Here is a 22274-nt window from a genome sequence, read left to right as displayed (position 1 = left end):
CTCAACTTCTTCTCTTCACTTCTTTACCAGTGAGCACTGGACATCTTGGTCCTTAAAGGAAAGTTGGTAATACAATTTGGATTTGACTAGTGAAGAAGATGCCCATTAAACTTTTGATTAAATTGCCTGCTGCTGAACATTTTGCACAATAGTTCTTTTGCACATTTTGCTGGAAAAAATGAACACTAACCCAAATGATGACAATGACAATAATAATAATAGTAACAATAACAGACATTCTTTTTAAATTGCTTTAAATCACAGGAGCCTCTTCTTTCTCACTACAGTTTAGCACATTATTTGAAAATTATTCCCTGTGTAATAGATTCGTCTCCCCACTTAAATATTAAGTTCCTTATGGACAGAGTCATTTCCTACCTCTCTGAACCCAACAACACCCCAGTGGCCTACCCCACCCTCCACCCTCAATGCTGCTAGAAATATAGGAAATGCTACCTAAATACCTATTGATTGACCCACAGGGTATGACCAGTATCATGGCCAATAGTGGCTATCTTATCATTGCTATACTTGGATAAGCTTTCAATGGCTTCGCAGAACATTTAGCATTAAATCTAAGCCTTTACTAGGGTCCACATGGTCCTACATGCCCTGGTCTCTTCTTATTGCTTTAACCTCATCACCTACCTTTCTCATACCAGGCATGGCAGCCTTCTTTTTTTCCCTCAAACACACCAAGTTCAGTCCTTCTTTGGAAACCTAGCATTTAGTGTTCCTTCTGCCTGGAAGGTTCTCAACATAACTTTTCATCACTCATACTGTCTCCTTATTCATGTTTTGGTTCAAATAGGGTGGTGTCTCAATAGATCTTCCCCTATACTATCCTATATAAATTAACCCCCTGGGTCACACCAATCATTTCCTAATCCTTTACCCTCTCTTGTTTTTCTTTGCAGCACTTAAAATAATAAGTGTTTTTGTTTTTTAATTAGCTCCTTCCCTATCTAGAATATAAACTCCATGATGGCAGGGATTTGGTCTACCTTATAGCCTGTTGAATATCCAACACCTAGAACAAAGTCCAGCATATAGCAGATACTCAATAAATATTTGTTGCATAAATAATTGATATAAAGATAAATTAAAATCTGTTTTACAATACCTTAAGTTCATCTGCCAGATAATGAGGCATTAAACATCTTTGTTTAAGGTCATGTGAGTAAAAGACAAGCTACATTCTAGCCATGGCGGGGGAAGGGGCTCAGGTATTAAAATCTGTAAACAGTTTCAAGAATGAAACTTAAAAGACCAGCTTTAGGGATCAAAAATTGATAAATATTCTCAAAAGGTAGATGCCCGTATTCAAATATTTTACTACATAACCATAGTAAAGTATATAAAGTAATCGAGAGGAAAGAGGAAGAATTTAATATTTGTGGAGCAATTACCATGTTGTAGGCATTTCAAGATACCTAGTTATATGTTTTTTTCCCTGCTGATTCTATGTGCCGTACTTCCACAAAAGGTTTTACATTTATTAGCTCGCTTATCCCTCATATCATGATATGATAAAGGAATTGCCATTGTTATTATTCCCATTTTGCAAGTAAGGAAACAGTCTCAGATGTGTTAAAGTGACTTGCTGCAGATCACATCAATTGTGGAATTAAGATGCAAATTCAGGTCTTTCTGGCTTCAAAGTCTGGGCTCAACTCTGTACTAAGTATCCTCTACTCCACTGATAAATCTGGTCATGTTAACAAAATGTCTCCTGAATCATGTTCATCAGCTTTCTGGATATCTGCACTGCACCAAACAATTACACACTTCTCTCCTCCTGTTCTTCACAAATTAACACTCACAGGACATGTCTACCCATTCCTAATAAATACAGTCACCATCACACCTAAGAGAAGATAATTTTCTTTCCTTCCTACCACTCAAGGAAGCTACAAAGAGTTGCTTTTGTAAAAGTTTCGAAGAGATTGCTCATCTGATCTACATTCTCCCAAAAACTAAGGAGCTTTCTGAGTCTACTAGAAAGCAATTTAAAGGTGACAGGAATAAAGGAAACAGCATTTTTTCCCCTTTTTTAAAGAGGTACTGTGATTCTATGTTCAGTATTAAGTGGAAAACAAAAATAATAGAATTACAATGACAGTGACACCTAGCATATATTATACACATGTCATATGCCAGACAATAGGTCTTTTACATTGATTATTTTATTTAATACTCAAAACCCTATGATGTAAATATTATGTACATTATACAGATGAGCGATCAAACTTTACGGAAGTTAAGTAATTTGTACCAGTACAGTAAACTAGTAAATCTAGTTATGCTGTCTCCAAAATGCAATTCCATCAAATCTCTAATACTCACACATTTGGACTTTGTATTATAAACCATGCTCTATTAAACAGGTATTGTGGCTTGCAAATGCACCTTTCTCAAATGATACATAAATGTGTGCTAAAATGCTCCCTCTACACATGTAAATTCTATAGATCAGATGTCCTAACTGACCACAAAGGTAGTAGAAATCTTTACGATGTTTCTTACATGAGAGTAGGGATCTTGTCTCTTCCATCATTTATCCTCAGTACACAAAAGAGGATCTGGATGGAACACAGTTAACAATCAAAAATATTTGCTCTTAAATAAGTGACTATCAGAACTGTCAAAATCAGGGATTTGAAAGCAAAGAAGCCAGAGGAGCACAGATGCATTTGCTTAAGAGTGCTGCATCCTGGCCGGGCGCGGTGGCTCACGTCTGTAATCCTAGCACTCTGGGAGGCCGAGGCGGGTGGATCGCTCGAGGTCAGGAGTTCGAGACCAGCCTGAGCAAGAGTGAGACCCCGTCTCTACTAAAAATAGAAGGAAATTAGCTGGACAACTAAAAATATATAGAAAAAAATTAGCCGGGCATGGTGGCACATGCCTGTAGTCCCAGCTACTCGGGAGGCTGAGGCAGGAGGATCGCTTGAGCCCAGGAGTTTGAGGTTGCTGTGAGCTAGGTTGACGCCACAGCACTCTTGCCCGGGCAACAGAGCGAGACTCTGACTCAAAAAAAAAAAAAAAGAGTGCTGCATCCTTTCAAGAGGTCTCATCCCCAGTGAAGGTAAAAGGCCATCATACCCAATAGAAGACGCCTAAACAAGCCTTGGACCTTTTTTCTCCATGCTTTGACTCCTTCCAGAGAAGACGCGACTCTCCTCACAGTTCCGACAACAGCAAAATCCTATTTCACTGTTCCAAAGATCCTAATTCAAAGAAGCTTTCTTTGGTCATCCCAGCTTGAAGTTATGCTTTTCCTCTGACCTCCTTGTTCATTCACAGCACTTAGAATCATCGACTTTCAGAAGCCTTAAAACAGAGGTCTCTATTTTTCTCTTACCAAAGAAGAGGGGAATAGTTATATAAAGCATCTTGTCCAAAGTCATGAAACTAGTAATATCAAAGCTGAGATTTGAATGCAGGTTCTCTGATATTTAGTTCCCACACTTTTCACGATTCCAAATTACCTTCCCCCAACTCCCAAACTGAAAGCCAGTTTTTGAGGAAAGGGGCAACTGGAACCTGTTATCATTGCACCAAGAGCAGTTGTGTTTCAGCTTTGGGTCTGCGGGCATCAGTTTAAACAAAGAGCAGAGTTAACACCAGAGGTGTGACATTTGCCAACAAGCGGTCAAAAGCATCTACAAAACTCAGCATGACAAGCACTTCAAAGGGAAGACCAGCTGTCCATCCTGAATCTGTGTCTCCAGTTCTCCTTCACAGAAATCTCCTGATGTGCAAAGGGAGGTTCTTTGATCACTTGTATGATAATTCCAAATAACAAGTCAATAGTGGTTAATAAAACATTATGGCCTGAGTCAGTATGCAAAAGTTACATGGACTATTCAGCAAAGCAAACACCACCAAAGAAAAGAGTATGTCAGACTGATGTTCACACAGTCTTTTAAAACATCTCTTAAAAAGTTTTAAATATAGGGCTGTAAAAAAAAAAAAAAAAAAAGTTTTAAATATAAAACTAAAAGGGACCTTTAAAAATAAAATTTTACAAATCAAACAAAATTGCAATGTTCCAAATGATTATAGATGTATATTTAAACACATGACGGTAACAAACAAAAACCAAAAAGGAACAATTAACTGCCTGTTATTGTAGCAGGCACTGTGGCTGTGGAGATGAGAGGCCATGACTCTTGGCTTCAAAGAGGTCAGAACTTGGCAATATATGTCACCTAAACATTTTTACCCACGTAATATTCTGAAATAATAAAAATAAATACAAAATTTAAAAAAATAATAAAAAAAATACCAAAGAGGTCAGAACTTAGTGGGACTTCTAAAAGTCTGTTTATAATCTAAAACTCTCCTGTTGCAGATGATGAAACTGAGACCCAAAGAGGTAAAATGACTTGCCTAAGGCTATGTAGTGTGTTAATCTGGATTAAAATAAGCCTCTCTAATAACCAATACTAAATTCTTTCCTCACTGCCCCATTCCTTTTGTCATACATTCAGTATTCATGGTGAACGTTGGCCTAAATTATTTGCTTAAATCTATGGATAGTAACATTGTCTCTAAACATAAATCATTCAAACAATTATATCCGGAGGCCAGCTTCTGATTTAATTATTACATTATATATAATACAAATTTTATCCCATTGCTATTACTCTCTCCATATGAGAGATGATTTTCAGAAGTGAATGAATGGACAGGTACCATTGTTAGGTAGCACACACATGCTAGCTGCAGGAGGAAAAAGTTCCAGCGTGAGGCATCCTGACATCCCTCCCCCAGCCAGCATGCATATTCCCAGATGCTCAGTGTGATACTATAGTCCACGCCCACTTGGGTTCCAAGGCAATTGCCTGATGTCATAAGATGTCCTCAGATAAATCTTGCCTTCTACGTCAAGCTGCACAGCCCACCAATGTTCAGCAGTCTAATTGTTACCTGTGGCTGAGTAGCGAGCGCACTTAGGAACCACGACAGGATGACAGCATTAGGTGTGTGCCTTTCGTACAAACAGTCCTCACTGCTCTTCTAGCTACAAAAACAAAGCCAATTCATTGCCAAGGCCCAAAGAACATACTGCCAACTAACAAGTACAAAATACTGACCTTCGTACAAGAGCCTGTGGGTGTTTGGGGACCAGCTGCATAATGTACTTGTCCTCTAAAAAGTTGAGGATCTAACATTCTTTTCTTTTCTGAATTATTTATCAACAGCAGGGAAAATGGAAAACCACGGATGTAAAAATAAAGAAAAATAGCAAGGCTCTTTCAGCATCCTGGTTGCTTAGAGATACTTTCTGTCCTTGACTCTAGAGGTGCTACATTCACCCTGCAGGATTAAAAGCGGAGGCCTTATTATCAGAAACAGGACATGCGCACTGATTTCCTGCATGCTGTATGCGAGGGGTTCCTATCTGAACTCTGTTCCTCTTCTAAAGGGAATATTTTCCCAGTAAAGTCTGGAACCATTAAAGCCTGCTTTCCATTTAAAGAAAAAATGGGCTAATCCCCCATTATCCAGTGGCCTGACTTCTGTTATCCTCATTTCTTAGGAAGACAGCCATGACCCAGAATCTGTTAAAGGAGTCTCTGAAGCCATGAAACCCAGTCCACCAGACAGTACTAGAGACATTCATAGGATAGAGAAGGGCTGACTGGAGTTTACTGACGTATCAAGCCTCCTTACCTAATCCTCAATCATGGAGTAGATGATTATTTGTTTTTTTGTTGTTGGTGGTAGGTTTTTGGTTGTTTTTTTTTTTTTTTGTATGTTCTTTGTGAGACAGAGTCTCACTGTTGCCCTAGCTAGAGTGCCATCAGCCTAGTTCACAGCAACCTCAAACTCCTGGTCTCAAGTGATCCTCCTGCCTCAGCCTCCCTAGTAGCTGGGACTATAGGCACGCACCACTACGCCCAGCTAATTTTTCTATTTTTAGTATAGACAGGGTCTCTCTCTTGCTCAGGCTGGTCTCGAACTCCTGACCTCAAATGATCCGCCCATCTCAGCCTCCCAGATTGCTGGGATTACAGGCATGAGCTACCGTGCCTGGCCGAGTAGATGACTATTTGAAATTTTGTTCCATAAACTTAAAAAATGATAAACTAAAATAAAAAGGTGGATTCTTCAAGTTATCTTGGAAATTCTTCTTATATAGATCCTTTCACATACCTATAATGCTAGAGAAATTAGATCTATTGCAAATACTTAAGACAAATAGTTGTATGTCACTTTCCGACTTACAAAATATGTCTTCTCATCAATCTTATCCAATGTCTTTGCAAACCAATTACTATCTACAGTTTATGAATGAAGGAATCAAGGCTCAGATAGGCCAAGTGGCTCACATGAGTTAGGTTGAAATCAGACCTGCTGATTCAGAATTCTGTCCATTTGCTGTTCCCACAGCCTGGCACACTGTCATTCCAGCTATCAGCATGCCCCGTTCCCTTGCTTCTCTCATGTCTTTGCTTATGCATCTCCTAATCAGTGATACCTCTCTGGACCACCCTATATAAAATTGCACCAGCACCCATCCCTGCACAGCCATCTCCCTTCCCTGACTTTAGTTTTCCCCACAGTGTTCATCATCTCCTGGCATACTACATACTCACCTGATTATTGCCTGACTACTCGCAACTAGAACATAAGCTCCAGTGATAGCAAAGTTCTGTCTGTTTTCATCAATGACACACTCCTGACATCTAGAATAACACCTGATACTTATTAGCTTCTCCATAGATATTTGTTTAATGACTAAATTAATAAAATAATAAATAAGTTGCAATCTAAGCTACAATAGAAGTTTATGCCTAGCATGTATTGGGGAAGCAAGGAAAACTATGGTCGGTGTTATTTCTAGAGTTGACTTACTAATAGAAAGTGATCTTTCCCCGATGGCATCTTTTTTCAATTTTTACTGAGGAAAAATACATAACACATAAAATGTACCATCTCATTCATTTTAAGGGTATAATTCAGTTGTGTTAGTTACATTCATGTTGTTGCACAATCACCACCACCATCCATCTTCAGAACTCTTTTCATCTTGTAAAACTAAAACTCTGTACCCATGAACAATAACTTCTCACGACCCCCTCCCCTCCAGCCTGAGGCAATTACCATCGTATTTTCTGTCTCTAGGAATTTGAATACTCTAGATACTTCATACAAGTGGAATTATATACTATTTTTTCTTTTTGTTCCTGGCTTGTTTCACTTGCCATAATGTTCTCCAGTTTCATCCATATTATAGCATGTGTCAGAATTCTCCTCTTTAAAACTCAATAATATTCCATTGTATGTCTATGCTACACTTTGCATATCCATTTACACATTAATGGATACGATACTTGGGTTACTTCTACATTTTATCTATTGTGAATAATTCTGCTATAAATATGGATGTGCAAATAGCTCTTCAAGACCTTGCTTTCAATTCTTTGGGGCAAAATTGCCAGGTCATATGATAATTCTATTTTTAATTTTTGTTTTCTATCTTTAATTCTTTGCAGAACCACCAAACTATTTTCCACAATGGCTGTACCATTTCACATTCTCACCAACAGTGCACACGGGTTCCAATTTCTCCACATCTTCACCAACATTTGTTATTTTCTGTTTCATAGCATTTTTAATCTCTTATTTAGACCATCATTAGTCAGGTTCAATCATACATAATAACACACATATATACATTAATGAATCAAATATGAATGGTAAAGGAAACAAGATTCAAAGAGAAAAGCTGTAATAATGCACCAAAGAGTAGAGAGTCAAGAGGAAAAGAGAGCTAGGAGAAAAGATGAAATAAAATGAATCTTGTCCAGGTAGTGATGGAGTAAATGTTTGAGAGGTAAGCATGACACCATGTGAGTGCTACATTGTAACTTGTCAGTTTTCTAAATCCAAAGACTCAATAGAGAGCACTACTCTCTGGTCTCCCTCACGGGCTTGGCTCCAAAGCTGCGAGCAGCTCCAACCTGCCCTTAAAAAATAAACAGTTTGCTTGAGGCCAAGGAAAGCATTACAGGGTGTATCGTCACTTGATTCCCTCTGCTGCACTGTGTGCCACTCAGCCTGGCTGGCTGTGACCTAACAGTCATTTAAGTGCCACATATTCTTTAGCTGAGACAACAATTGTCCCTCACCCCCTTTCACGCTGATAGGCAGGATAATGTCTGCCTCTTCTGATCAATGTCACATTTTCATTAAAACCAAATCAAATAGAATACCTGCTTGTGTGGGGCATAGCTCTCCTAATGAGAAAATACCCTAAAGTTTTTGATAATTCACAAGCAAGATGTCTCCAGGCATATTTCTTCAACAGTTCATCAACATTTAAAATCAAATGACTTTAATTTGAAGATATTCTCTGATGCCTTATATGTTTCTATCATCCCAGCTATTTGAAACTCCTGAGACTTTAAATGCTTTCCCTACATTCAACTTATCAATCAGAATGGGAAAATTAATGCCAAAGGGGCAGAGAGGAGGCAGTGCTAGCTGATTGAGGAAATACTCTTTAAATTTCAAAGAACAAATAATCCAATAAGAAAATACAAATTTAAAAATCGTATCTCCAAAACAGGCAGGGTCTCAATGGAGTGCCAGGATCTAGTTACAAAGTGCTTTTATGTAAAATAATTATGTGAGGTCCTTACAACACAAAGTTATTTGTTAACATTACACAGATCTTTAGCCTATTTTTCCCTACAATGTTCCTAAATGGAAAACACCAGAGAAACTATGATGCTTCCCCCGCTATGAGTCCCTAAGGATGTACATTCCCTGTGTTGGGCTGGTCTGAGCCCTATACTGTGACTCAGTCTTTATCCAACTGATCATCATCGTAACAGAGGAAGAAAAAAATGCATGCATCTAATAAAACCAAATGAAGACAGAAAGGTAAACTGGATGTTAATCCTTCTCTAATATTAAAGCTATGATGATATATCCATATGAGAGAATATTTTCAACCACAGAAAATTATATTTTTGAAGAGATTTTACTAATTTGGGCAACACTCACGAAATAAGTAAAAATTAAAAAAAAAATTAGAATATTAACTGGTAGCCACAGTGTGATTTCCACAATGTAGAATGCAGATGTAGGCATGGAAAACCAACTAAGAATAAATACTCCAAAATGTTAATGGAGGTTATCTTCACAGGGTTAAATTATGGATGTTTTTTATTTTCTTCTTATTCTTCTAAATATCTTAATCTTACTGTAGCATTCACATACTACTTTTATGATTAAGAAAAGTCTTTTTATAATTTTATTAAACTTGCTGTTTTCTTTACATGCCTCTCTGTGTGCTTCAAATTTCCTCTAAGGACATTTCCTGAGCGTCAAAGACCCCATCCTGGTGTCCAACACAGACCAAACTTCTGACCTTCCATCCATCTCTTGAAAACAATTTGTCCTATGATCACCCTTAAGGACTAGCTAGATGCCAGCCAGAAGACCTGATAAATACAAAAGGTGTTTACAGTTTAAGGGGATTCCCTTCTCAGGGAACAAACTTAAATTTTTAAAGGGAGCTTACAGGACATATTCCAAAGCTCTGTTCTACAGCAACTCACAGACTAATGACTCCAGAAGGCGATGTTTTACTTTACTTAAAGGAATGTATTCCTTGCTAGTTATAAACTCTGTTGTGAAGTCCACTTCACACTAAGTAGTCTTTTTGTTAACCCATGAGCCTAAAGCGTCTGACTGCAGGCTCACGTTCCCAGAGAAATCTGAACGCTGTACCCATAGACTCTCGAGACAAGTGGCTTTCTAAATGTATTTTAAAATGCCTTGTCCTTTTGAGTACTTTAAGAGCTACTCAGTAAGGAGATGGAGAAGAACGAAATTTGGTAAACAGGTCTTAGGGCTTGAATATTGAGTGCCAAATCAGTCATCAGCTTGTGTTCTTTCTTATGTTTAAACCTTAAAACCTAACCTTCTCTCTTGGTATTATAAACTGAGACATGGAGCACTTAAGAAATCTGCCCAAGATCCCAAAGCTTGGAGGTGGCAGAGCTGTGCATTTAAGTTTTTCCTGGTCCCAAGCCCCAGCCTATTTCTTTCCTTCTAACAAAGGCTATTGTTTGCTAAGCACACTCCATTAGCATTTTAAAAATATTTTCAAAAGAGCTCTGATAGAGGTTGTGTTTTATTCTCCGGTAAGAAGGCCTGCTTTCCTATCTCTGCTCCATCACATTCTAGCCTATGGATTAGGGATAAGCTCCTTAACCTCCCTGCACCTCAAGTGAGACTCCTCAGACTGCAAAGTAGAGACAGTAATGGCTAACATTTATTGAGCATTTACTCTGTGCTGAGCCCTTTTCCAAACACTTTACAAATAGTCTCTTGTTTACCCCTCATAAGATTCTGGGAGGAAGATGTGTCCATTTCCCTGAAGTTGATTCTAGTTGATGCTGCTAATAAAATACTCGAGTTGGGGCAGAAACTCAGGCTTGCCTGATTCAGAGCCCTTTGTTCTTTCCATTTCTACACAGGCCACCTGCAGGTCGTACTGTAGATCAATGAACAGGGAGATGGATCTATTTCTCAAGCACCAGGTACCCCATTACTTCTCAATGCTCTTATGTCAATTCCCACCTAACATCAAACTCAACTCCATTTCAGATGCCCTGTGGAAGGGTGGACAACGCATTCTCTCTGCCAGTTAGCAATTAGTGTCCTTTCTCCCAGGACCAATGCTCTTTTCCAAGTATTGCTCGTACCTCACAGTTTAGCACTCAGTTACATGCTCTATAAAATTATTCTCCTTAAATGTAAGTTTTATGTCTCCCAAAGAGACCATAATATCCTAGAGGTCAAGAACCGTATCTTATAGAATCACAGAGTTAGAACAGTAATAGTTTATAAAATTATCTTTTTTTTAAGAAGCTGAACTCTTTTCTAAAGAAACATTATTTAGAATCCCAGCTCCTCTGACTAAAAACCATTGAGCTAAACCTTACTCTTTTCAAGTCCAGGAAAAATGTTGACCCAGTGACATTTATTCAGTGAGCTGGTGGCAGCGACAGGACTAGAATCTATGTTGCCTTATTTTTATTCAGTGGTTGCCTTACTAAGGAAATACTGGGTCTTTTCTGTCTCCCCTTAGTACCCTCTCTTTGTCTCGGCCCCAATCCAGAAAAATCTGGACCAACTTCCTTGATTCTGGAAACTTGCATAACGTGCTTATGAGAGAGAGGGCAGTAGGACCTGCTCAAAGGAGGAAAACAGCAACTACAATGGTCTGAACATTTTGCTCCCCAAAAATTCATATGTTGAAATCCTAACCCCTAAAGTGATGGTATTAGGAGGTGGGACCTTTGGGAGATAATTAGGTCATTAGTGCTCTTATAAAGGAGACCCCAGAGAGATCCCTCACCCCTTCCACAGTGTAAGCACACAGCAAGAAGACATCATCTATGAGGAACAGACCTTCACCAGACACCAGATCTGCCATCATCTTGATCTTGAACTTACCAGCCTCCAGCACTGTGAGAAATAAATGCCTGTTGTTTATAATCTATCCAGTCAGTTACCTTACTATAGCAGCCTGAATGGACTAAGACAGCATCATAATTTCAAGTGTCCTTCAATTGCCATGCTGGCCATTCAAATTCTCCAGGAACATTATGAAGCAGAGCCACTGCTTTTAATCTCTTTAATTCAGACCTATAATCTGTGTCACTAAAAATGAAAGGCATTAGCACTACCAAGTCATAAACATTTAATTTTTTTTTTAATTCAGTGGGATAACGCTTAGGAGACTTTGGAGAAGAAACTCAATGTCACCTTTCTCTAACATTTTCTGCTTTCTTATATTTTAGTAACCTTTTCTGATAATAAAATATAATGCAGGTTTTGCATTGTATTCCTTTCCATAGAAAATTTGGAAAATACATAAAAATGTGAAGAAGAAAAGTATCATGTATAATCATTCACTCAGAGATATCTTCTGCTCCTATTTATTTGGAAAGTGGGCAGGAGGAATATACCTTGTCTGTGTTTCTGTGTGTCTATATTTACATTTGTGTGTGAGTGTGCGTATATCCAAACATAATTTCTATTCATTTATTATTTTAATTGGAAAAGAACATACATACTGACTTAAATCATATCATACTATATGATGAGAATTTTCCATTCACACTGAGTAGTCTTTTAAGCATGATTTTAATTTGTATTTTGTTCCACTATATATATAGATATTATAATTTGTTTAATAAAATCTCCATTAGTTCATATTTAGGCTGCTTTCTGTTTTTTCTTATAAATAATAGGCAGAATAAATGGTCACAATGAAAATCTTCTTACATAAATAATTGTGACTGATTATTTTCTTGGCATAAGTTACTATAAATAAACATTTTCAGGTCTTTTGATACAAACGGTCAAATTACCCTCAAGAAAGGCTGTATCAGTTTACATTCCCATCAGCACTGTATGAAAGTGACTATCTCCTGAACCATTTCCAGAAATGGGTGATTGACATATAGGTAAATATATAATGTCAATCTATATAGCTACACACAGATAGTCACATACATAAATTTAATATAATTACTAATTGTCATTTTAATTTGCATTTCTTTTGATTACTCCTAAGCTTGAAAAACTGTTTTCAAAGCTCTTAATATACTCTAATAGATGCTGTCAGTTGCCTATACAATTGTGGAGCTACACACACACACACACACACACACACACACACGCACACGTTTTCCTTGACAAAGGAACCCACATTTTATTTAGAGGTAAGTTAGCCAAGTATTACAAAAGAAGCTGGGACCTGCCCTAACACCAGGAGACAAATCTTGATTCAAAGTAATTCCATTTATCTTTCCAAAATATATTTTATGAATAGACAGATCAAACTATTTTTTTCGATGGGACATGAAAACAAATCTGCTGGGATGCAGCTTCTAATGAAGTTATCCTTTCTTTAAAAAGGGACTATAAGAAGGGAATTCTTTTTTCTCTTCTGACTTTGGGACATGGTCAAGTCAAGACCCAATGCTTAGAGTTATTTCAGCCATTTCATGACCTAGCAGAGCTAGATCAAGTTCCAAAACTATCATGCAGGAAATATGGAAAAGTTGGAAAGAATCTGCTTCACTGAAGATGCCATGGAGCAGCTGAATTAATTCTGAAAAAAAAGTGTCCCTCCAGACGTTGTGTTATATCAGAATTTGTCATTTAAGCCACTTGAATCATTTGTTGTTTTTGGTTTGGTTTGTATTCTTTCAGCTAAAATCACCCAAACTGATATACATACACTGTGCCACTTTATCCTGTAACAACTTTGTGAGAATGTATGGTGGATACTGATGAAGAAGCAGAGAAGTCAAATGGCTTTCCAGTTCATGGGGTAAATGAGTAGCATTAGTCAAATCTGGCAACCAGTAGAATTTATATACTAGAATTGAGCTATGAGAATTCAGAGCTTTCATTCTGGTCAAACAATGGGTAGTGGATATTCTTAATTATCTTAGAGAAAGAAAACCAAATTTTAAGACACCTCACTATACTGTAGAAAAGTATGGCCATATATATATGCAGGTACCGTGTCTTTAAGATGGAAATAAAGAAAATAATGTATGACACTATGTTAAAAATGTCCAGTCGTTGTATGACTTGAATGTGGATATAGGGAGGCTGCAAGACTAGCCTCAACAGTTTTGTAAGTGCCAAGGTACCCTTAATCACACTCTTTATGTGAAAGCTTAATTGTGATTCTGAATGCACAACTCCAACAATAGAGTGTACAGAAGTATTAACAAGCCTTTTATGAAGAATTTGGGTCAAGGACAGCACAGTATTTAATAGGTTTGTGCACAAACACCCTGGGGGCAAGCTCCATCATTTATCCTGGTTGTTCTGCTGCAGCCAACATGGTTCAGATACTTCATGATACATATTGAGATGAAAAGAAACGCCCCACTGAAACACAACAGAAGCCAAACAGTGGACATGTCCTTCAGACGTATTTTCATCATGAAATTTCAATATAAATGCCCTTTGTTATTCTCCCTAAGATATATTCGCTGGGTTTAATAAACCTTAGCATTATTTTAACACTACTATTAACAAATGCAATAAATATTTGGTCTTTGGCTTTTCTAATAGGACATATGGAAGCTAAAATTGGCCTGGAAAAAGAAACTTTCCATAAATTTTCATCCCATAATCCCCTTTAGAGGGAACTTTTAATTTTATCCTGCTTTCTCCTTTTATTTACTTCATTTTATTTACATGCGATGGGTAGAAAAGCATGGCCACAAAGATAGCCATACAAGTAATGAAATGTGCTATAATTCCTTCAATACAACCTGACGAATGATTCTGAACTCCTATTTTGCAGCATGGTGGGATAGCTGAAAAGTCTCAGCCATTTTGAGTGTTCCCCACTGCTATCAGATGTGCCATGGCTCTAGAGGACTCCAAATGAACAAGGCATTGGCAGAGAAGAAACTGGCTGGTCCTCAGCTCATGGAATACACAGGTCACCATGGAGATGCCCCATTTGTCTTTAGGGCTCTTCCAGGCACTGCAGCAGCCATGTCATAGTTAAAGATTCAGGATGTCCCTATGAGGCCGCACCTGCAGAGACATTTTGCAGCCTTTCTCCGTCCAGAGTCTTACACATCTCACAGTGCAGCCACCTGGCCCCTGTTTCATTCTTATAACTCTATCACCTCTTCTGAGACAGATAGCCAAGGAATTGTCCTGTAACAATTGTTCCTTGTTCCTTAAGGCTGCTAGATGGGCAAAAGGAAACAAAGACAAGCATTCCAACACTAGCACATGGTATGTGCCCAAAAGATAAAGATAATCAGTGGATTATTTACTGCTTTGCTCGATCAGGTTGGAGAATGTTCTAGTTTAGCACTATTTCATATAAATCTTTTCAATGAGAAAATATCAGCTGTCTCATATTTAAAAATGTTCTGTATTTCCTCAACCATGGGAAGAAAGCATATTCCAAAGAACTAGCCTAAAATTTCTAAAAGCTAACTTTTATTCCTAAAGCATTTAAACTGTTGCCTAACCTCTTTTCATTATGGAGTACTTAATTCAAACCATTAAATTAATAGACTATACCTAACTCTTTAACTAAGCTTGCTCTGAGTATTTCAAACATACACTTCCTTCTCAAGGTTTCTTCCATGCCAATATCAAGAAAATAAAAACCCTTTTAGCAAGGTAATAGAAATCACATGGGATATTTGTTATCTCACTTGTTCCCTTTATTTCTTACCTTCATGGGAAGTTTTTGGCATAAAAATAAATGCTTACCCATTACTGTCAAGTATCTGTCTTATTGCTGCATGCTTTTGTTGTAAATCACAAGTACCCTCCTTTAAAACTGCCTGCGTATCTAATGATAATGTCTTATCAAGCAGCCAAACCATGGGGAGTTGAATTGGGTATAAATGAAAGTCAGAGGCCAATAAATCAAGTGAGTTGACTATTCCAAAACAGTATGGGGGAGAGAAAAGCCACCCCCCAAATCTCAATTTCAGATACTCCTCCCATTTCAAAATTCATAAAAGAGCAAGAGCAACTCAGCGATCTCTTACAGGAGACAAAGTGATTTTGACTCACACACAAATTCCAAGGCCAAAACCTCCCCCAGTGTCAAAGGCCAAGGCCAAATGCTTCAGATTTCACCCTTTCAAAGGCAAGGGAAACTTGCCTAGAAAAAAAGTAAGAGCTTCATATATAACACACAGTCAAGTCGTGGAACCCTCAGCCCCCAGGGGTAATGATTAAGTTGAAGCACACTTTTTTAAGTTCTAGATAATTATTCTCAATGTTGAACTTGAAGCTTTATTATCTCATGAGATATTGATATATTTTTTTCAATTTTTAGCAAGAAAAGAAATTGAGTAAGAACTAAGGTTTCTTTTCTGTTTAATGCATTGTCTTTCTCCTCTAGCAGCATGCTTAGCATCTGCTGTCTTAGGTGCAGTCTTCTAAAAGGACCCTTGCTGGCAGCATAGAATTGAGAAAGGCTATTTTCTGGTTCCTTCTTTGAAACTTGTCAAGGAGTAACAACTATGCAGGGTTAAACAGTCAATCATTATCTAAACTCTACTAAGATCTTGAAGAGGGATTGATTTGGCAAACTATTTTTGATGGTGAATAAACATTTGAGTTTTCTCACTTGAAGATGTTTACTCATTAACCAAGAACTCCCTGGGCATAAAGGTAATTTTTCACTAATCTTGGTGGCTATCTTTCCTAACACTCATGACAGACACTAATGGTATATTGGATAAATCAATGAAACAATGAATGAATGAAGTAATCAATTGATCAATAAATCAATGTATCATCAAAGCTGTTATATCTTCTTTAACTCTAGGCTTATTGATTTTTGGTAGAAAAGAATTTTTTGGTATGACTACTGACCTCTAAAAGTTAGTGTCAAAGTCAAATGGCATACAACAGCAAAATAAAGGTAAAAAAGATATGGCCTTGACATTGTTGGAAAACCAACTTAACTGCTAATTAAATTAGCAGCAGGTACTAATTTAATTGAGACAGAGTCTAGAATGATCTTTGGAAATAAGGGAATGTCAATGACGGAAATGCTGTATCAGGATCTCAGGGCAAACAAAGGATGCAGTTAGGCCTGACAATTTCTCCTGGTAAATTATCATCTGGAAATAAAACATCTGAAAAGATGCCTTATAGTGGCAGATATCTATTATATATACCTCATTTATCACATAAGAAAATAACCACTTGGGGGAAAAGAAGTCGTCTTTGCTAATAAAGAAATAGCTGAGATTAGAGATGGGAACATGATCTATTGTGGAGAACAGAGCACATTTGTCCTAATGGCTTATTTTTAGGACAACAAAGTAAATTTCATAGTTCAGAGACTCAAGCTTACAATGAAGCATTTAATGAAGGTCCTTGAATCTGGCCTAGAGAAGAAATGATTGCCCAGGAGAAAGCTTGTCTCTTAGCTCTCCACTATAAAACCCCTAACCTAATCCAGCCATTGCATGCTAACATGCCTCAGTAAATCCCAATAGCTCCCCTGGCTCACAAAAAACATTCCAAATGCTCCATATTTGCAATCAAGGGCCTTTTAAAATTGTATTTTGTTTGTATTTCCATCATAGCACACAATGCAATGTGCTTAATATTATAATTATTTTTGAGACTACCTACCTACATTGTGAACTGCCTTTGAAAAAAGATTATTTTAATCAACACCTCCTCATGTCAGAAGAAACTATGTTGTTGGTCTGATACGTATCAGTCATTACATTACTCATTGGCATAATTGCTAAATATATCTGGTTCTGTTCCCTTCCAGGCACATGATGGGACTACCTTTGCTAGTCCCTTTGTGGTTGGATGGGACTAGTGACTGGTTCTAGTAAATGGGTTGTGACTGGAAGTGATAACGTGTCACTGTCTGGTCAGAACATTTAGTGGCTGATGGAGGACGCTCCAGGGTCTCTTTTCCCCATCTTGGTGACTGACAGTGTTTACCACAGTGACTATTCCATCAGCTTGTTCCCCAAAGGGATTATGACAAGCAGAGCATCCGTAATCAGCGGCAGACAAACAGCAGAGGCAAAAAATGAAACTGTTATTTGAAGTCACTCATATTCATATTTAGGGTTGTTACTGCAGAACATCCTGAGCTGATGGATAACAGCGCCAAGCTAAATGCTTTCACATACATTACATTAGTTGATGTTCATTATAACCTGTAGTTATGACAGATATGAGCAGTTTTTTATAAATGAGGTTTTGAAAGATAATTTTCCGAAGGTCAAGTAGATTTATGCATTCCTTCATTCAACAAGTATTTATCGAGCGCTGCTCTGTGCCAGGTAATGTTCTAAGCAGTCAAGACACTGTAGAAAACAAAAGGAAATAGGTCCTTCCTCTAGGAGTTTACATTCTAGTGGAAAGTGACAGAGGGAAAAATCACTATTATTATAGCTTTAAGTGATTATCATTATGTTAATGTGTTATTTATTCATAAAAATTCTAGATTGTGATAAGTAATATTCACGGAATTAAAATCAGGTGGTATGACAGAAAAAAACAACGGGCGGCTATTCATATTGATCAGGAAAAGCCTCTCTGAGTTGATCATTTTTAGACTGAAGTCTTAATGACAATAAAGAGCCCACTATACAGATATCAAGAGGAAAAGACTTCCAAGAAGGGGCAACAGCTCGTGCAAACGTTTTGTTTTTTTTGTTGTTTTTTTTTTTCTATATATATTTTAGTTGGCCAGATAATTTCTTTCTATTTTTAGTAGAGATGGGGTCTCGCTCTTGCTCAGGCTGGTCTCGAACTCCTGACCTTGAGCGATCCACCTGCCTCGGCCTCCTAGAGTGCTAGGATTACAGGCATGAGCCACCGCGCCCGGCCATCGTGCAAAGGTCTTAATGCAGAAAAAAGCTTGTTAAATGGGATAAAAGACAAAAGTCAGGGTGGCCACCCATAATGGACAAGAAGGAGGGGTGGGTGGGGAACCTGTAGCCTCAAGGCCACACGGGGCCCTCCAGATCCCCAAGTGTGTTCCCTCAACCAAATCCAAACTTCACAGAACACCTTTATTAAAAGGATTCGTTCTGTAAAATCTGGACTCAGTCAAAAGTCATAATGATTTCTGTTTAAAAAAAAAAAATGCTCTGGCTGCTATGTGAAGAAAGGGTTACAGTGGAAAAAGGAGCAAAAGTCCAGTGTGGTGGCCATGGCTGAGTCTGCTAGGATGATAGTGGAGGATGTGGACAGAAGGGGACAGACTCAGGACAGGGTGTGGAGGGTAGCATCAACAAGACAGGTGGATGGACTGAGTGTGGACGGGTGGTCAAGTATAACCCTAGGGACAGAAAGGAATTATCCCTAGATTTGTGGCTTGGAAAACTGGGTAGACGGTGCTTTCATTAGCTGGGATGGGGAAAAGTGAAAGAGGAGGAGGTTTGCAGAAGTGGCAGGAAATCAAGGGTTCTGTGTTCTACATGTTAAGTATGAAATGCCTACGAAACATCTACATGTAGATGTCATGTTGAATATATGATTCAGACGCTCAGGAGAAAGACTATAATTGGAGACAGAAATTTAGTTACAGGCATAGAGATGCTGTTAAAGTCCTAAAATTGATGAAGGCATCTAAAAAGAATCTATAGGTAAACAGGAAAGGGGTCCAGAGCAGAGCCCCAGGGCATTCTAACCTTTAAAATGCCAGCAGCAGCAAAACTGCTAAGGATACTGGGCAGGGGTGGGCAGTGACATAGAAAGAAAACCAAAGTTCACCAAAGCCAAGAAAAGAATGTGTTTCAAAGAGGAAAGTGTGGTCAGTTCCGCTAAATGCTGCTGAGACAAGAACATCGCAGTTAGCAAAACAGAGTTCATGGGTAACCTTAATAAATGTAGTCTCTGCGGAATGGGGAGGAGATGAGGAGGGTATGTGAGGTGAGTAAGTATAAATGAAGACAATAACCACAGACAAATGAAGTCTTGCTGTGAAGAGAAGCAGAAAAACGGGGAAGTAGGCTGGGAGGAATCTGGGATCAAAGGAAGGCTTGTTAAAGAAAAAGATCTTACCTGTTGTATGACCTATGGAAGTCCAAAGTCCTCATAAAGATTTCTGAAATTCCTGAGAGGAGGCAGTGGTGATAGAAATGTGTGTGTGTGAGTGTGTATTAGTGTGTGCTGTGGGGAGGACAGCAGAAGCCATAGCAATGGTTCCTCTGTAATGGTTCCTTCTACCTCTATGGCCCCAACATACCACACCCGTACCATTTCTGCTATTCGCCATGTTAACTTACATTCTATTTGGGGTGAGGGGGATGGTTCTCACTAGGCATTCAGGATGGGGAGACTTTACCAAAGATTTGAGGGTCATAAGGAAAACTCATGTTACTTAGTGTAGAGCAAAACAATGGAAAAGTCTCACATTTAATATTCCTTCTCTTAAAAAATCCTTTTAGCTATCCTCCCACTAGGTGGTTTTCACCAGTCCTCATTCCTCCACAGCACCCAGCCTTCTACTCTCTGGCTGGTTCCTCTCCCTTCCTTTTTATTTTTCCCTCTTTTGTTCTCTCTGTCTTTTGTGTTCCCTCTGAGGCAAAATACATGAAAACAAAAACTATGTGTGTGTTATATGGATTTTTTTCCTGAAGAGCTATTTACTCTTTTTCGTGTGGGGGAGGGGTGCTTGGGGTCCCACTGATAACCCCATACCCTTCCTTGCCTTTTGTTCCCAACAACACAGCTCCCTTCCTAAAAGTAATTCTGGAACCAGTTCTTAAGACAACACATTTTTCATCTTGTTCCATGTATACACCACCAGGCAGAGGAGGTCCTTAATAGGCATTCCACAGGCACCAGCTCTTACCTTCCTTCCTCAATGAGGACATAAGAGCAGCAAGCATTCTGATAGAATTTCGACAAGGCCTTCCCCACAGCAGGGCCTTAATTAAGGTTTATTGACTTGCATGATGTGGTGCCCTAGTGCTGGGAGGATATTCACTGGTTTATTTCAATCTTAGGGTTAAAATAAGTTAAGGGCTGAATTTACTATTAAGAACAGTGTGACAGTCACCTATAACTTCACAGCTTTTTACATTGTGTTTGTTTATAGGCCTAAAAGTTTTGACCCTTTAAAATATTTAGATCCCAGCATGCTATGTTTATGCAATCTGTCTCCTGTTTTCCTAGGAATTTTAATTATATATGTGAAAGATGGATACATGACATTTGGCCTTGTGTGACCCTCAGAAACCTGCACCAATCTGATCTCTCCAGCCACTCAGTTGAAGAATGGTGACTTAAAAATATCCAACAATCAATGGCAAAGAAATTTGGACATACTAACACGTCTCCCTAACTTCTGCAACTTTTTGCACTTCTGAAAGTCATTCAGAAAAAATACATTAAGAAAAGAGGGGCATTACATTCTGAATGAAGAATGCAGTTTTTGTACACCAATGTCATTAGGACAAAGGGAAAGATGCAAGAGTCAGGGAAAGGTAAAACATGACTGAAATCTTGGGTCCCAAAGGCCTTTTTCTTATAGATTGCAGATTGGGCATTCAACTACATTTGATCCAAGAGAAGAAAGACCTAGAATCTTTTCCCACCCTTAGCCAATTTACTGTTCGGGTCTCTATGTACATGATTGGAAATATATTGGAACCCCAAAATAAATCCCCTGCAAAACCAGCATTGCTCACACCGAGGCAGGGACCACTTTAGTGCTGAGCCTAGTGATATAGGGAGAGGAGGTGGGAAATTTACAATAAGCATATATTAATCAAAATAGTCTTGACTGGTTCCCATATGCTCAACCCTTGACCACCAACTACTCTGTCCCTCCTTTAAATATAATCTTTGTCTTTCCCAATGGAAACAAAATACATTTTCTTAGCTACAAAAACATTTCATCCTGATGAAAGTGAAATAGTTTGATACTTTCTATTTTTAGAACTGATATATCCAAGTCCCTCAGTGTTACTATAGGCAACTAGGTCTTCAATTTCAAACCACACACCCCATGTATGCATGTGCACACACAGGCAGAAATACTAGGAGAAAAAAAATATATAATTATGCAGATACATTTTTTAATTATTGCTTTTTTCTTAAAAGGTGAGGGTGAAATAATTAAAGACAATAATTTAGGTAGAAATAGTACTTTGTGCATTAGGAGCTAAATGTAATGACACGGATACAGTGCAGAGAATGGATAAATCAGAAAAACAACATTGCTTCTTTTTTATTTCAGAATATTATGGGGGTTCAAATGTTTTGGTTACATGGATTGCTTTTGTACTGCTTGAGACAAAGTTATAAGTGTGCCCATCACCCAGATGGTGTACATGGTACCTGTGAAATCACCTACCCCACCTCCTCCCTCCCACCTGCTTGATTGCCAGTGTTTTACTTCCATCAGTGCACATGAGCACTGTTCAGTTAGTGAGTACATGTGGTGTTTGTTTTTCCATTCTTGTGATACTTCACTTAGGAGAATGGTCTCCAGTTCCATCCAGATTGTTACAGGTATTAACTCATTTTATTAATGGCTGAGTATTACTTCATGATATGCATATCATTTTATTAATCCACTCATGAATTGATGGACACTTGGGATATCTCTCCAAACACACTAAACCACTCACTAAAATTAATTCAAGATGGATAACAGACTTAACCCTAAAACATGAAACCATAAGAATTCTAGAAGAAAATGTTGGGAAAAAACTCTTGTAGATATCAGCCTAGGC

At 38.2% G+C, this 22274-nt stretch overlaps 1 protein-coding gene across 3 annotated transcripts in view; it reads right to left on the bottom strand.

Annotated features, from left to right (window-relative positions):
• The window catches only part of NELL1 (neural EGFL like 1), a 720354-nt gene that overhangs the window by 346593 nt on the left and 351487 nt on the right, over window positions 1–22274 (bottom strand). The window lies entirely within an intron of this gene.

This window comes from Eulemur rufifrons, chromosome 6 (assembly GCF_041146395.1).
Source record: "Eulemur rufifrons isolate Redbay chromosome 6, OSU_ERuf_1, whole genome shotgun sequence".
NCBI classification, from domain to species: domain Eukaryota; kingdom Metazoa; phylum Chordata; class Mammalia; order Primates; family Lemuridae; genus Eulemur; species Eulemur rufifrons.
The sequence above is the reverse complement of the archived record's forward strand: the minus strand, read 5'-3'. Positions and strand labels throughout refer to the sequence as shown.